This window comes from Rana temporaria, chromosome 3 (assembly GCF_905171775.1).
Source record: "Rana temporaria chromosome 3, aRanTem1.1, whole genome shotgun sequence".
Classification (NCBI taxonomy): Eukaryota; Metazoa; Chordata; class Amphibia; order Anura; family Ranidae; genus Rana; species Rana temporaria.
In genome coordinates, this window is record NC_053491.1 from 456,391,827 (window position 1) to 456,407,979 (window position 16,153).

A 16,153-nucleotide genomic window follows, 5' to 3' on the forward strand; every position below is an offset into this window, starting at 1 on the left:
CCATAATAGAGCAGAAATCTAACGCGTTTCGGCTTACAAACCCTTATTCATCACTTATTCACACACAAGTTATGAGTAAAGCTTTGTAAACTTTCTGCTGTATACTGGACCACTTGATTTTAGATCAATAAACTATGTGGATTATGTATGGACTTCAGCGTTTAATTTTTTGAGTACCTGTGCCTGTGTAGCAGCCTTTCTGTCCTTAAAGTGTCTTAAACCCATAATTTTAAAAACTAACAATAAATTGTGTATTACAAGCTGTTCATACCCATCCAGCCATGGTGGGATTCCTTTTCTGTATTCTGCAAAAAACCTGGTTGATCCTGCTGTTCTATATCTCCCCCTTCTGTCCATGTCCTCACTGCAGTTGGGGAATTTGCAGAGCAGTGTTGAGAGCTCTACACAGGCTCAGTTTTTAGATTTTAGCATTTCCTCCCTATCATATCTGAGCAGCCCATGTCACTATATTTTTCACACATGTGGGCTTACACACAGTGGTATATAACAGCCCACTCCCTCTCTCCTCCTCCATGCCCACTTACCAGCTAAACACAACGGGGGTGTGATATTACATCTAGATTGATGGAGGTTTCACCTCCCTCTTATTATAAGATATAGGCTGAAGGGGCGTGACACAGGCTGTGACTGACAGAAATCCACCCACACTGTGTTATGGCCAAAAATAATAAAGATTTGATTTCAAATTTGTATTTGTAGGACAAATTAAAACAATGTATTGATATTAATAATTTATTTTTACTCTGTATCCCAAAGGCTGTTTATTTTTATTTTTTAACATGTAACTAGTAGCTGAGGACTAGAAGCTCCTCCAGCTATTGTTTACCTGCAGACAGGCTGGGAGAAAGCTGGGTCATGTGACACCGGTATATCGATTAGGAAAAGTTACTTAGATATGTTTTACATTAAAATAATTAAAGTGCCATCATCCATATGCAGTGGAACCTTGGTTTACGAGTAACGTGGTTAACGAGCGTTTTGAAAGACAGGCAACTTTTTTTTTTAAATGTTGACTTGGTTTGCGAGTGTTGTCTCGCAAAACAAGCATGATTTAAGCCTATGTGGTGTGCAGTACCGCATTTGGCCAGAGGTGCGGGGTGCCGGTGACACTCGGAACGGTTCGGAGCTGTTTGGAAACACTTGAATATACTACTCTTCGTTCCCAGGTGTTTCTGAGTTCAACCAAGCTGTCTCCGAGTATTTCTGAGTATCTCCGGTGCCCCCATCACCTCTGGCCACATGCGGTATTGCATGCAATAGAAGTCTATGTGGAACAAATTATCTTTGTTTCCATTGACTTCTTTGAGGAAACTCGCTTTGATATGCAAGTGCTTTGGATTACAAGCATTCCCCTGGAGTGGATTATGCTCATAATCCAAGGTTCCACTGTACAGAAATAGAAGGGACAATGTACATTACACAAGGTGTGTTTAGTATCACCTTAACTGTATGTTTACTGTTAGTAAATTACAATGTAAGTACTTGTCGACAGGGAGCTTCCTCTTGTCTCCCATATTGCTCCTTTCAGACTGGGCACAGTTATTCTACTGGAGCTTAAAGCGGATGTCCGCTCAAAAAAAGATATTAAAAGCCAGCAGCTACAAATACTGCAGCTGCTGACTTTTAATATTAGGACACTTACCTGTCCTGGAGTGCAGCGGCGTCCGCAGCAGAGGACGAGCGATCGCTCGTCTCTCTGCTGCTCCCCCCGCCATCCTCGCTGAGGGAACCAGGAAGTGAAGCGATGCGGCTTCACAGCCCGGTTCCCTACGGCGCATGCGCGAGTCGCGCTGCACCCGCCGATTGGCTCCCGCTGTGTGCTGGGAGCCGAGTGTTCCCAGCACACAACGGGGGACGGACAGGATGTCAGAGAAAAACCCGTCTTTTGCCCGTGACGTGCGGCCGGAAGTGGGTGCAAATACCTGTCTTTAGACAGGTATCTGCACCCCCCTCCCCCCTGAAAGGTGTCAAATGTGACACCGGAGGGGGGAGGGTTCCGATCAGCGCAACTTCACTTTTGGGTGGAGATCCGCTTTAATGCATATCTAAACCTAAGTACAAAAATGTATTATATTGCAACTCACCACTCCTTTTATTTTAGTGGCTACATTCGTTTTCTTCTTTTTCTTTTTTCATCTGGTGATCCTGCCAGTAACACGCCTCCTGTCCTAGCGTGATTACGCTCACTCGCTGTACCTTGTCTATAAATGAGCAAAGCTCCTTATTTAAACTATAAACACCCCCCCCCCCATCTCCTATTCTCCATTAGACAGGGGAGTGCTCTGTGTTCCCCAGAAGAAAAATGGGAAGGCTGATGATATTGTTTCAAATTTAATTTCACTGGACAGGAAGTTACAAGGACACTGGAATTTTTTTACTGTTAAAAAAAAAAGTCTATACTGTATATATGTATATACAAAGTTTCAATTTACAATGATGGCTTGGCTTGAACATTGAAACTCTCAATTATTTTATCTTTTTACATGGATTTCAAATGTAATTGCTGTTTTAACAAATGTATAAATGAGGAACCTGTTCTTGTTAGCATATTTATAATAAAAAAATATTTTTTTGTACAAAATGTGTTAATGGTTATATAATTGAATCTTAGGCCCCATACACACGATAGAATCCATCCGCTGAAAAATCCCAGCGAATGGGTTTCAGCGAATAGATCCTATGGTGTGTACAATCCAGCGGATCTGTTTCCGCGGATATTTCTCCCCTGGGATGGATTCCAGCAGATCGAATATTCGCTGACATGCAGAACAAATCCATCTGCTGGAATCCATCCCAACGGATGGATCCGCTGGTCTGTACAGACTCACCGGATCCATCCGTCCAAAGGGATCCCCCGCATGCGTCGTAATGATTCGACGCATGCGTGGAATTCCTTATATGACAGCGTCACGCACGTCGCCGCGTCATAATCGCGGCGACGGCGCGACACGTCATCGCCAGAGGATTTCGGCGCGGATTTCAATGCGATGGTGAGTACACTCCATCGCATAGAAATCCACGCAAATCCTCGAGAGGATTTATCCGCGGAAACGGTCCGCTGGACCGTATTCGCGGATAAATCCTCTCGTGTGTATGGGGCCTTATTGTTTGTGTGGTAAAGGATTATTCCACTTTCACAAAATGATATAACATATGACTACCACTCAATCCATTTTGTAATGCAATGTTTAATAAAGATCACCTTTAGGCCCCTTTCACATTGAGGCGTTTTTCATGCGGTACAGCGCTAAAAATAGCGCTGCTATACCGCATGAAAAAATCATGCCCTGAAATCCACATCCAATTTACATATATACTATATTACCAAAAGTATAGCATAGCTCCCAACTGTCCCTGATTTGGAGGGAATGTCCCTAAATTGGAGGGACTGTCCCTGATTTGGAGGGAATGTCCCTAAATTGGAGGGACTGTCCCTGATTTGGAGGGACTGTCCCTGATTTGGAGGGATTGTCCCTGATTTGGAGGGACTGTCCCTGATTTGGAGGGACTGTCCCTGATTTGGAGGGACTGTCCCTGATTTGGAGGGACTGTCCCTGATTTGGAGGGAATGTCCCTGATTTGGAGGGACTGTCCCTGATTTGGAGGGACTGTCCCTGATTTGGAGGGACTGTCCCTGATTTGGAGGGAATGTCCCTGATTTGGAGGGACAGTCCCTGATTTGGAACAAAGTCCCTCTGTCCCTCTTTCCTCCTCATTTCCCCCTCATTTTTGGTCTGATCTATAGAGTTGTATATAAAATGCACTTTTTATCTTTCAAAAAGTTTTTCCCAGCGCTAAACCTTTCATCTGATCTCTAAATTGCTGCATTTGTAAATTTCCAAAGAAAAGTAGTGATACAAAAAAATCACTTCTAGGTTTAACTAATATATATATTTTTTTATAATTCTCCTTTAACCACTTAACCCCCAGACCATATTGCTGGTCAAAGACCAGGCCACTTTTTGCGATTCGGCACTGCGTCGCTTTAGCTGACAAATGCGCGGTCTTGCGACGTGGCTCCCAAACAAAATTGACATCCTTTTTCCCCACAAATAGAGCTTTCTTTTGGTGGTATTTGATCACCTCTGCGTTTTTTATTTATTGCGCTATAAACAAAAATAGAGCGACCATTTTAAAAAAATGCAATATTTTTTACTTTTTGCTGTAATAAATATCCCCAAAAAATATATACATTTTTTTTTCCTCAGTTTAGGCCGATACGTATTCTTCTACATATTTTTGGTAAAAAAAAATCACAATAAGTGTTTATTGGTTTGCGCAAAATTTATAGCGTTTACAAAATAGGGGATAGTTTTATGGCATTTTTTATTAATATTTTTTTTTTTTACTAGTTATGGCGGCGATCAGCAATTTTTTTTGTGACTGCGACATTTTGACATTTTTGGGACCATTGTCATTTTTACAGCGAAAAGTGCTATAAAAATGCACTGATTTTAATTCTGTGAAGATGACAATGGCAGTGAAGGGGTTAACCACTAGGGGGCGCTAAAGGGGTTAAGTGTGTCCTATTGTGTGTTTCTTACTGTAGATGGGTGTGGCTGGACGTGTGACGTCACTGATCTTCATTCCCTATGACAGGGAACAGACGATCAGTGACAAGCCACAGAGAAGAACGGGGAAGGTTTGTTTACACTCACCTCTCCCCGTTCTTCAGCTAAAGGGTCCGCACATCTCGCGGGCGCGGTCATGAAGCTTCGGACCGGGTCGCGAGTGCGACCCACGGCTGTGTTCTTAAAGGGGACATACATGTACGCCCTTGTGCCCAGCCGTGCCATTTTGTTGATGTATATCGGCGTGCGGCGGTCCTTAAAGTGGGGGTTCACCCAAAAAATTTTTTTTAACATTACATTCAGCCGAATTGTCAGAATGACAATCGGCTGTTTTTTTTTTTTATTTTATTCCCGTACATACCGCATTTTCACCGCCGCTTCCGGGTATGTCTTCTGGGCGTTCCTAAATGATTGACAGGCTTCCGACCGTCGCATACAGCGCGTCACGAGTTGCCGAAAGAAGCCGGACTGCGAGTCGGCTCTATACGGCGCCTGCGCACCGACGTTCGGCTTCTTTCGGCAACTCGTGATGCGCTGTATGCGACGGTCGGAAGCCTGTCAATCAATTAGGAACGCCCAGTCCCGCAGAAGGCATACCCGGAAGCGGCGGTGAAAATACGGTATGTACGGGGATAACATAAAAAAAAAACAGCCGATTGTCATTATGACAACTCGGCTGAATGTAATGTTAAAACATTTTTTTTGGGTGAACCCCCACTTTAAGTGGTTAACAAACTCTAATAATACATTTTGTCCTCACCATTATCAGTCATTACACCATGCTGTAGATATTTATAATGTCATTACCCTAGCAATATATATGGGGAAATATGCTATCTTTGCTCGTATCCTTCCTGTACATCTTCATTGCGGTAATATGGCTGTTGTACTAGATATGAGGTAAAATAAAGAATTTAAAAATATAGGGAATTATTATTTTGTCTTCTTCCTTGTTAATATTATTTTCACAATCTATGATGCTGTTGCTGAAGTGATTGAACCTAATAAGGAAACAAAATGATAAGAGCCTTTATTTTCTTATCTCCCTTGTTACTCAGATTGCTAATTTCAAGGACAAAAAAGAAACTGATGTTCCTTAAAGGGTTTGTAAAGGAATTTTTTTTTTTTATCTTAATAGCTTCCTTTACCTTAATGCAGTGCTGTTTTCATGTCCTCATTGTTCGTTTTTGCTCTCAAGTTGCTGTAATTCTTCTCTGATGTCCACACTTCCTGGTTGTCTGTTTCCTGATGACCACAGTGCTGGGAGCTTTCTCTCTGCGGTCACTAATCAAGGAGGTCTGATTACTGTGGGGCAGATCCACGTACCTTTGCGCCGGGCGCAGCGTATCTAAGATACACTACGCCGCCGTAACTTATTTATTTTATTTTGAATCCTCAAAGAATTTGCGCCGTAAGTTACGGCAGCATAGTGTATCTCTGGCGGCGTAAGGACGCGGAATTCAAATGAATGTAATGGGGGCGTGTTTTATGTAAATACGTTGTGACCCGACGTAAACAATGTTTTTTTTTTAACTGCGCATGCGCCGTCCGTGGGGGTATCCCAGTGCGCATGCTCGAAATTAAACCGGAACCAGCCAATGCTTATGACGGTGACGGCATTCGACACAAATTCCTATTCGCGAACGACTTACGCAAACGACATAAAAAATTTAAAATTGTACGCGGGAACGACGGCCATACTTAACATTGAGTACGCCTCAGAATAGCAGCTTTAACTATACGCCGGAAAAAGCCGAACGCAAACGACGTAAAAACAATGCGCCGGCCAGACGTACGTTCGTGGATCGCCGTAACTAGCTAATTTGCATATTCGACGCGGAATTCAACGAAAACGCCACCTAGCGGCCGACAAAAAATTGCAGCTTAGATCCGACGGCGTACTAAGACGTACGCCTGTCGGATCTAGCCGAGATGCCGTCGTATCTTGTTTTGTGGATACAAAACAAAGATACGACGCGCAAAATTTGAAATTACGCGGCGTATCAAGAGATCCGCCGGCGTAATATCTTTGTGGATCTGCCCCTGTGTGTCTAAAACCCCTCAGCACCAATCAGTTTCGTTTTCCAAACCATCACTGCCCTGTAGTGGCTCTGTGGCAGAGAGGCAGGAAACAACATGCAAAAACTAAACTAGAAACTGCAGGTACATTATATGATTGATTTTGATCTATTTTTAATCTTTTTTAAAAGGAATCAGTTAACTATTATGTCTCTATACCCTGTAAACAGTCATTTCAGCATAACATTTTTTTTTTTTATTTACAAATCCTTTAAGTGCTCTATGCACAATGCAGAACAATGACTTAAGTCTCGTACACACGATCGGATTTTCCATCGGGAATTGTAAACTATATTGTATTAACCACATCAGCCCCAGAAGGACTTGACCCCTTCCCGACCGGGCCATTTTTTGCGATACGGCACTGCGTCGCTTTAACTGACAATTGCGCGGTCGTGCGATGCTGTACCCAAACAAAATTCAAAGTCCTTTTTTTCCTACAAATAGAACTTTCTTTTGGTGGTATTTGATCACCTCTGCGGTTTTTAGTTTTTTTTGAAGGCACCCTTTACTGACCACTAGCTGTATCTGGCACCACCTTGCCTTTTTACGGCCCCCAGCCGCAACTTACGCCAGCTCAGGCACAATTGTTTGGCCAATTCACCAGCCGATACAGTCAACTGCCCCACCACGTGTTACTTCCACTCTTATTAGGGCAGGTACACCCATAACAGAGATGGGCCCGAACCCATCGTTCTCCAAAGAACGAAACCATCCCCGCCTTCAAAAACCCTACAACCTCTGCCTGCTGCTACCACACTATGCACTCCCCATCAAACCTGAACTAAAACAATCACAAGTAAAACCATAGACAAACATAACAAAATTGGGGCGGGAGAATCTCGTCTGTCCCCTCCCACCTAGTAAACCCTTGGACCACCCTGTCCACACTAGATATGTGCAATTTGTTTAGTTTCTAATACATTTTTTAACGAATTTTGGGAAATTCGTTAATTCAGAATTTTTGGATTTCCGAATGTTTCAATTTCCGAAATTTTCGGTTTTCCGAAATTCCGTATTTCCGAATTTTCGTATTTCCGAATTTTTCAATTTCCGAATTTTTCAATTTCTGAAATTTCGAATTTCCGAATTTTTTAATTTTTCAAATTTCCAAATTTTCGTATTTCCGAATCTCTGAGTTTTAGTAAATTTTGATTTCCGAAAATTCGGACATTCCGAAATTCAAATTTTCGAATTTCCGAATCTCGGAAATTCTAAAATTCTAAAATTAAAATTTTTAAAAAATTCTAAAGTTAAAAAAATTCTAAAATTCTAAAATTAAAACATTTGAATATTTGGAAGTTCGGAATTCTGAATTTTCGAAAAAAAGCAAAAAAAACGAATAAAACGAAAAAACGAAATTTTCGATTTTCCCGAATTTCAGAAAAAAGCAAAAAAAATGAATGAAACAAAAACAAAAAAAATGTTTTTTTTGGCAGTGCACATGTCTAGTCCACTATCCCTACTATCCTCCAATAAGGTGATTTCATGAATTCCCCTACTATAGCTGACTATTGTTAACCCCTAACTTACTGAGGCCTTCCTGACCAAACCCCATCATGTAGGCCCTACGCCTATGCTGCCCCTGAGCTTCTGTCCTATACTTACTTGAGGTGATTGTAGCCGTATTAGTGCAATTGTGACAGAGAAAATTGAGTACTCTCCGTGATACTTTTTTAATTTGCACTAACATATAATTTTTCATGGACGAGCTTTCGGGGTATGTCCCCTTCTTCAAGGTCCAAGCAGTACTGATTCACAAAAGTTTTAGCAGAAGGTGAAATGTTACAACAACACAGAACAACAAAAAAAATCTCTGATAAAAAAGGAAAAAAAAAAAACATATAAATGAATCAGGTACATTTGCGCGATATTTGCGGGGGAGCAGGGCAACGATTTTGCCCTGCGCCCCCGCAAATATTTTGCGCTGCCCTCGATTCACGGAGCAGTAGCTCCGTAAATTGCGAGGGCGCGCCGGCAAAATTGCCCGGCGTAAGCGCGCGCAATGTAAATGATCCCGCCGGGGGCGGGAATCATTTAAATTAGGCGCGCTCCCGCGCCGAGCGTACAGCGCATGCTCCGTCGGGAAACTTTCCCGACATGCATTGCGGCAAATGACGTCGCAAGGACGTCATTTGCTTCAAAGTGAACGTGAATGGCGTCCAGCGCCATTCACGAATCACTTACGCAAACGACGTGAAATTCAAATTTCACGTCGCGGGAGCGGCGGCTATACTTTAGCATTGGCTGCCCCTACTATTAGAAGGGGCAGCCTTGCGCTAAAGTTGCTGTACGGAAACTCCGTACCTGGCTTGCGCAGGGCCCGCGCAAGTTTGTGAATCAGTGGTAGTATGCAATTTGCATACTACACGCTGATCACAATGGGAGCGCCCCCTAGCGGCCCACGCAAGAATGCAGCCTAAAATCTGCGTGGCATAAGAGCCTTATGCCGCGCAGATTTTAGGCTGCAGTCGGTGTAACGAGGTTCCTGAATCAGGAGCACTTGTTACACCGGAGCAAGTAAGCAATTGCGCCGTGTAACTTATGGTTACACGGGCGCAATTGCTTCTTGAATCTGGGCCAATGTGTATACACATGTATTTCTGCAGCATATTTGGCAAATACAGAAACACAGTAAATATAGAATAATATGCAAAGTGGTTGGAGGGAAGCTTCAGAATGACAAAGATATTTTTATTACAAATTATGTTAACAGACTGCAGTTCCTCTTTAACTATGGGCACTGCACAATGGTCTCAAAGCCTTTCTGGGACCTGTGACGTGTCCCAGAAGCTTGCAGGCAGGGAGGGAAGGAGGAGAACTTGTGGTGGATCAGCCGCAGTGATCCAACCAGAAGTAGGAGTGGGTCCCTATCAAAACCAGGTACTCCACCCCCCTCAAAAAAATGCACTTCAAATGTGGCAGAGGAGGGGGGAGGAGGAAAAGCAGTGAAGTTCTGCTTTAAGATCAGTGACAGCGGAACCACAGAGATGGGTCGCTGGGGCCACATCAAACTTTGCCCCACGATATGTAGTTATATACCTGCCTAGCATGATGTCTTAGGCCCCATGCACACAAGAAGCAAATGCAAACACATGTAAACTCAAGTTTTCAAAGGCAAAAAACGGCGTTTAAAACGCCAGTTTTTGCCGCGAATTTCGCAGCGTTTTGCCGCGTTTAGCGGCGTTTTACCGCGTTTGCGGCTATCAGCGTTCATAACAAAGACATTGTAGACCCTCCCAAAGCTTTGAAACGCAAAAACGTTTGCGTCTGAAAAAACAAGCCTAAACCAAACTGCTTTAAAACGCCAAAAAACGTGAATGTGTGCATGGACACATAGGATAACATTAAATGTGTTGAAAAAAATGCCCAAATGCCTCTGAACTCGAGTTTACCAGCGTCTCGTGTGCATGGGGCCTAAAACTATCACTTTTCTTCAGTTCTTCAAAGAAAAATCCTGTGAGATTGGGAGAAAAGTTATTTCTTAATTTTATAAAAATGTATCATATACAACGAAGTAAAACATTTTCCCTTCCAGTAGGGATATACATTGACAAACCTTATTTCCAAAACATTATCTACGTGTAGCACTACCCCCGAAGGAGCTGCTGGTTTGTTTTGGGTGGCATGTTACCTCTATTCCTCCGCCGTCTAGGGTATACGATGAGAGCTGAGAAGAACTGCAATGTCCACACTTGAGGTGTCTTTTTCTGTGCTTTATTACCCAACAGGGTAAAATAATAAAAGTAGTAGTAGTAGAAGAGGTAGAAAGGATAGTAAGTACTGTAGTATACAACTTTGTTTGGAAACACTCCTGCTTCCAGCGATAAAACTCTTGTCGCCACTCTAGCCAGAGTGGGTATTGCACACCTGGATAGGCCTCTCTCACCAGCCTAGCAGCCACACGGGAACTTTAGCAAAGTCTCTGCCAGGGACCTTCCCAAAGGTGGAGATGTATTCGGTCCAGAATCCTTCTCAACACTGGATTAAGCACCCGGATCTCTCTTGAATAAACTTGGGTAAATTCAGAACTGACAGGTGACCATCATTCAGCCTTTCAGTAATGGTGAGTCCTTCGATAAAGTTTAAGGCCTCTCCTGAGATACCAGCCTCGTGCTCTGTACTCCCCCAGACAGGTTCTTCATCGGGTGGCTTCCTCCCTCAGGACGGACAGCACAGGACCACTCTGCAACTGTAGACCCAGTCTGACTACTAGGCCCACACGGTAGATTACAACCCTGGACCAACGTGGTCCCGAAGTCAGGAACACTTGAACACACACCCTCGGCCATGAGGGCGACACACGGGGGGTGGTGGGACGACAGACCCGCAATCGACAACCGCAAACCAATGACGTCTGTCCCTTAAGTACTCTCCCCCAGCATGCACAGCGAGGCGATCAACCCCCACTGATTGGCTGCTGAGGAAAAACCCCATCACACCCTGACTTTACTGCTGCCACCCTTGGCCTGGGGTGGTACAGGCACCCCAGACAGCAATAGTGGTCACTCACAGTACAGCCATGAGTTCATTCCTGGGCATGCTGCACACATCATCCTTCTAAGTCCATGTGTCGTTCAGGCATAAAGAGTCCATATTTGTTCTTTGGAATGAGGAATTTAGGAAGGAGGGGGGGGGATAGCAGCTGAATAGCTTTCTGTTGTCTCTTTCTCCCAATGTTGAACCGTAACTTTAAAAACATCATATCTGATATAAATTCTCAAGGAAAACAAACACTTGTTGCAATACATATTTTTCACTCATGCATATATATATAGATAATGGGCCAGATTCAGAGACGAGATACGATGGCGTATCTCCTGATACCCGGTCATATCTCTGAGTGCGGTCGGTCGTATCTATGCGCCTGATTCAGAGAATCAGTTACGCATAGATATCCCTAAGATCCGACTGGTTTAAGTGTCTTACACCGTCGTATCTTAGGCTGCATTTTCAGGCTGGCCGCTAGGTGGCGCTTCTGTATGTTTACGCAAGGAATATGCTAATTAGGTAGATACGGCGATTCAGAAACGTACGTTCGGCCAGTGCAATTTTTTACGTCGTTTACGTTAGGCTTTTTTCGGCGTATAGTTACCCCTGCTATATGAGGCGTAGCTAATGTTAAGTATGGCCGTCGTTCCCGCGCCGAGTTTTGAAATTTTACATCGTTTGCGTAAGCCGTTTGCGAATAGGGCTGGACGTAATTTACGTTCACGTCGAAAGCAATGACGTTTGCGGCGGATTTTCGAGCATGCGCACTAGGATTTTTTCACGAACGTCCTATGCGCCGTTCAAAAAAAAAACATAAAATATGCGGGGTCAAAGCAAATTTAAGATACGTTACGCTGGCCGGATAGATACGCTCAGGTATCTGAATCCAATGAATATGAGAAGAGAAAACATTTCTGTGGTTCTAATAAATGAATTAGATTAACTAAAAAAATAGGAATTTTAGTATAATCTATCACACCGGTTGTTGTTTTTCAAATATCAGTCTCAGTTTGAGAAAGTTTTCCAGTCTTTGCTTCACTACAAAAGTCTACAGTAATAGAAACAAAACTGTGTTATAATATATTCTACCGCTGGCTTGGAATGTATCACAGTTTACTAACCAACAAATAATAAATCTAGGTCTAAGTGCTAAGTAGCGCTATAAAACTTCTTGGTAGACGGTCTGATAAATTGTTGACTTGCGTAAGGAATATCAATCTATTACGTAAGTGGTATGCAAATTGTCCTGACTAAAGGAATGGAAAGATAACACGATAATATATCCAAGTAGGTGTAAAGATAAACTAGCATAAAATGCAAATAAATAACTGCAACTGAGGCTTCATATTGAAAGAAAAATCCATTCATGGTTTCAATTTAAATACTTATGACTAATGCCGCGTACACACGATCATTTTTCGGCATGAAAAAAAAAACGGCGTTTTTAAAAACATCATTTAAAATGATTGTGTGTGGGCTTTACATCGTTTTTCGGCTTCTGAAAAAAAATCCGAACATGCTGCATTTTTTAACGTCGTTTTAAAAAATTTCGTTTTTCGGGTTGTAAAAAATGACCGTGTGTGGGCTAAAACAACGTTTTAAACCCGCGCATGCTCAGAAGCAAGTTATGAGACGAGAGCGCTCGTTCAGGTAAAACTATTGGGGCAAATCCACAAAAACGTAGCCTAACTTAACTTTTACCATTTAAGTTACACTGGGGGAAAATTTCTACCTAAGTGCCCGATCCACAAAGCACTTACCTAGAAATTTTCGGCCGTGTAACTTAAATGTCTCCGGCGCAAGGTGGTCCTCTTCTGCAGGGGGCGATGGCAATTTAAATGAGGCGCGCTCCCGCGCCGGCCGTACTGCGCATGCTCGTGATGTCATTTTCCCGACGGGCAGCACGCGAAATTACGTTACGCCGGGCTTTGTGGATTGCGATGGGACAATAAAGTTGCGGCGGGTAAAAAAAAAGTTACGCGCCGAAAAATAAAATTCTAAATTTAAAAAAAATAGCGGCGATCAAAAAAAAGGTCTGTTTTTACAAAGTGTAACTAGTTTACACTTTGTAAAAGCATCCCTAATTGTACGTATGCAAACGTAAACTTACGCAGAAAAAACAAAGCTGAAAAGCTTTGTGGATCTCCGTAAGTTCTCATTTGCATACGCAAAGCGGCATTTCAACGCGAAATGCCCCCAGCGTCGGATGCGGTACTGCATCCTAAGATCTGACAGTGTAAGTGTCTTACAGATGTCAGATCTTCTGTCTATCTTTGGAAAACTGCTTCTGAGGATTAGTTCCAAAGATAGGCACAGGGATACGCAGGCTGAACATTGTCTTCTAGATTAATCTATCAATGAACTTTGCCCATTAACACTTCACCCATTAGATTATCACACAGAGGCTTCTTCTAAACTCTTTTTGTCCTCTGAGTCCCTTGTTGTAATTCTTCCAACAGGCCTTCTATTTCTTCTGGAGGGACAAACAAGAGGACACGCCAACCTCTCACTCTGCCCATTTCTCCTTCTTGTGAACTTCAAATAAGGAGAACCAACCCCAGCCCCTCTCTAGGGTGACCACGTGTCCCGGATTGCCCGGGACAGTCCTGCATTTTGCAGGTCTGTCCCGGGCACAATCATTCCAGGACAATACATTGTCCCGGAATGAAACTGACGCAGCCAACCCCCGAGCCAATCTGATGACCTCAAAAAAGGCTGCCACATCACCCCTTTACTCACTGACAGTACTTATCCTGGCCAGGAATGCCTGGGGGAGCACAATCCCGCCCCCTGCTTGTGATTGGGGAAATCATAAATCCCGCCTCTTGTGTCCATTCACTGTGCTGCGATTAGTTACAGCACAAGCTGATTTTTGGGAAGGGAGGGTGTCCCTGAATGGTAGTTTGGAAATGTGGTCACCCTACCCCTCTCTCAATGGGGAGAGCACAAACCCTGGAAGAGGACCTCTACTGTCTCTCCAACAGTCAGTCAGAAGCCTGCAGTCTCAGACTCCACCTGCCTTAAATAGGGACACCTTGAATACTCAAAAAAATAGGAGGAGCAACCCTTAAGGGAAACACTACTTGTCTACAAGCTAGTGGAATCATGGCAGGTAAAAGACAAATAATAAAAAACATATTTCATTCCTGTACCTGTATTGCATGTACTGAAATGCTAATAAAATACTAATATCAAACTGTAATGTATAAATGTATAAAAATTCAAGTCCTGAGCTACTAGCCAGGCCTTAAGAGTTATTCGCCACCAGTTACCCCTACCCTGTCCCGCCCCTAAACTCAAATTAAATTACAACGTAATTATAACCCCCAGCATTGGTGTCAGTGGACGCTATAATACCCCCCAGCATTGGTGCCAGTAATAATAACCTCAAAAACAGGTATCAGAGGCTGCGGTAATAACCCCCAGCATTGTTGTCAGTGGATGCATTAAAAAACCCCAGCACTGGTACCAGACGCCATAATAACCCCCAACGCAGGTATCAGAGGACGCATAAATAACCCCTAGCATTGATGTCAGTGGGTATCATAATAACTCCCAACACTGGCATCAGAGGACGCATTAGTAACTCTCAGCATTGAAGTCAGTGGACGCATTAATAACTGCTAGCACAGGTGTCAGTATTAAAGCGGAGTTCCACTCCAAAGTGGAACTTAAGCTCATCTGATTCCTCCCCCCCTCCGGTGCCACAATCGGCACCTTTGCAGGATACCTGTCTTTCACAGGTATCCTTTCCCACTTCCGGGAGCCTCAGCCGCAGGTATTGACGTCACGGCTGGGGCTCCCTCCTTCTTCCCCTTTCGCCAGGCCAGTAGGAGAGAGGAGCAGAGCCTCGAGCATGCACAGTAGGGTTCCCGGTGTGAAGCCAAAAGGCTACACTGTCGGGTTCCCTTACCCGCAATGGAGTCGGCAGTACCTGACAACTGATGGAAACATCAGCTGCGGTGCCGACATCGCTGGACTCCAGGACAGGTCCCATTATTATAATCCAGCAGCTGCAGTATGTGTAGCTGCTGGTTTTATAATTTTTTTTGGGGGGGCAGAACACCGCTTTAATGTCCCCCTCTCCTCCTATGTTAGTGGCATTGAAATGTAACCCCTCCCATGACCCCCAATGTGGGGGTAGAGGGTTAACTTTCACTGACATTACCACAAATGCAGAAGGGGTGGTGGGTTAAAATGTCACTGCCAGGGGCGTGGCTAGCCATCGAGCTGAATGGACGGCTGATTCCTCAGCTCCCGCACGGACCGGAGATTCGACCCGCTAACGGCACTGTCCCGAGCACAGAAATGCAACACCAAGACCCCCACACAGTGGGGAACCAGACCGGAACCTCCCGCAAGCGAAAGGAGTACCGGGCCCCTCGGAAACTGACCGACTTCTTCTCCTCAGCGCCCGGAGGCCATATCCAAGATGGCGCCCGCGACCGCTCCCCACTCGGTGATCGAGCATACACTGACCTGCCTGATGAGGAGGACTTGTTCACCCAGCCGCAAATACCATCCCCGGATCCCTCCACTGCTCCTGGGCCTCCGTCCACCTCCAACAGCCCGGCGAAGGCGCGGATGCGGCTCGACTCAGGCATACAGGCCTCAGAGGTAAGGCCTGCTCAGGACGCTCTCCTCTCACTACCTCCCGCACCATCCCCTATTGCAGCCTTCCCCACGTCAGGCCAGCCTGTCGTGGACACACAGCTAAAAGAGATGCTCACCTCACTGCATAGCTCACTACACAGTGACATTTCCTCTATGTTTGCTGCCTTTAAGCTGGAGGTGGGATACATAGGGAACAGGATGGGACATATTGAAAGCCAGATGAGCGCCATGACAGACACAGTAAATGACCTAGTGGACGCCCACGACCATGTTAGAGATGAGCAACAGTGGGTACGGGCCAAAATGGCGGACCTCGAGGACAGGTCGAGACGTAATAACGTCAAGATTCGCGGTATACCCGAATCGATCATCCCAGC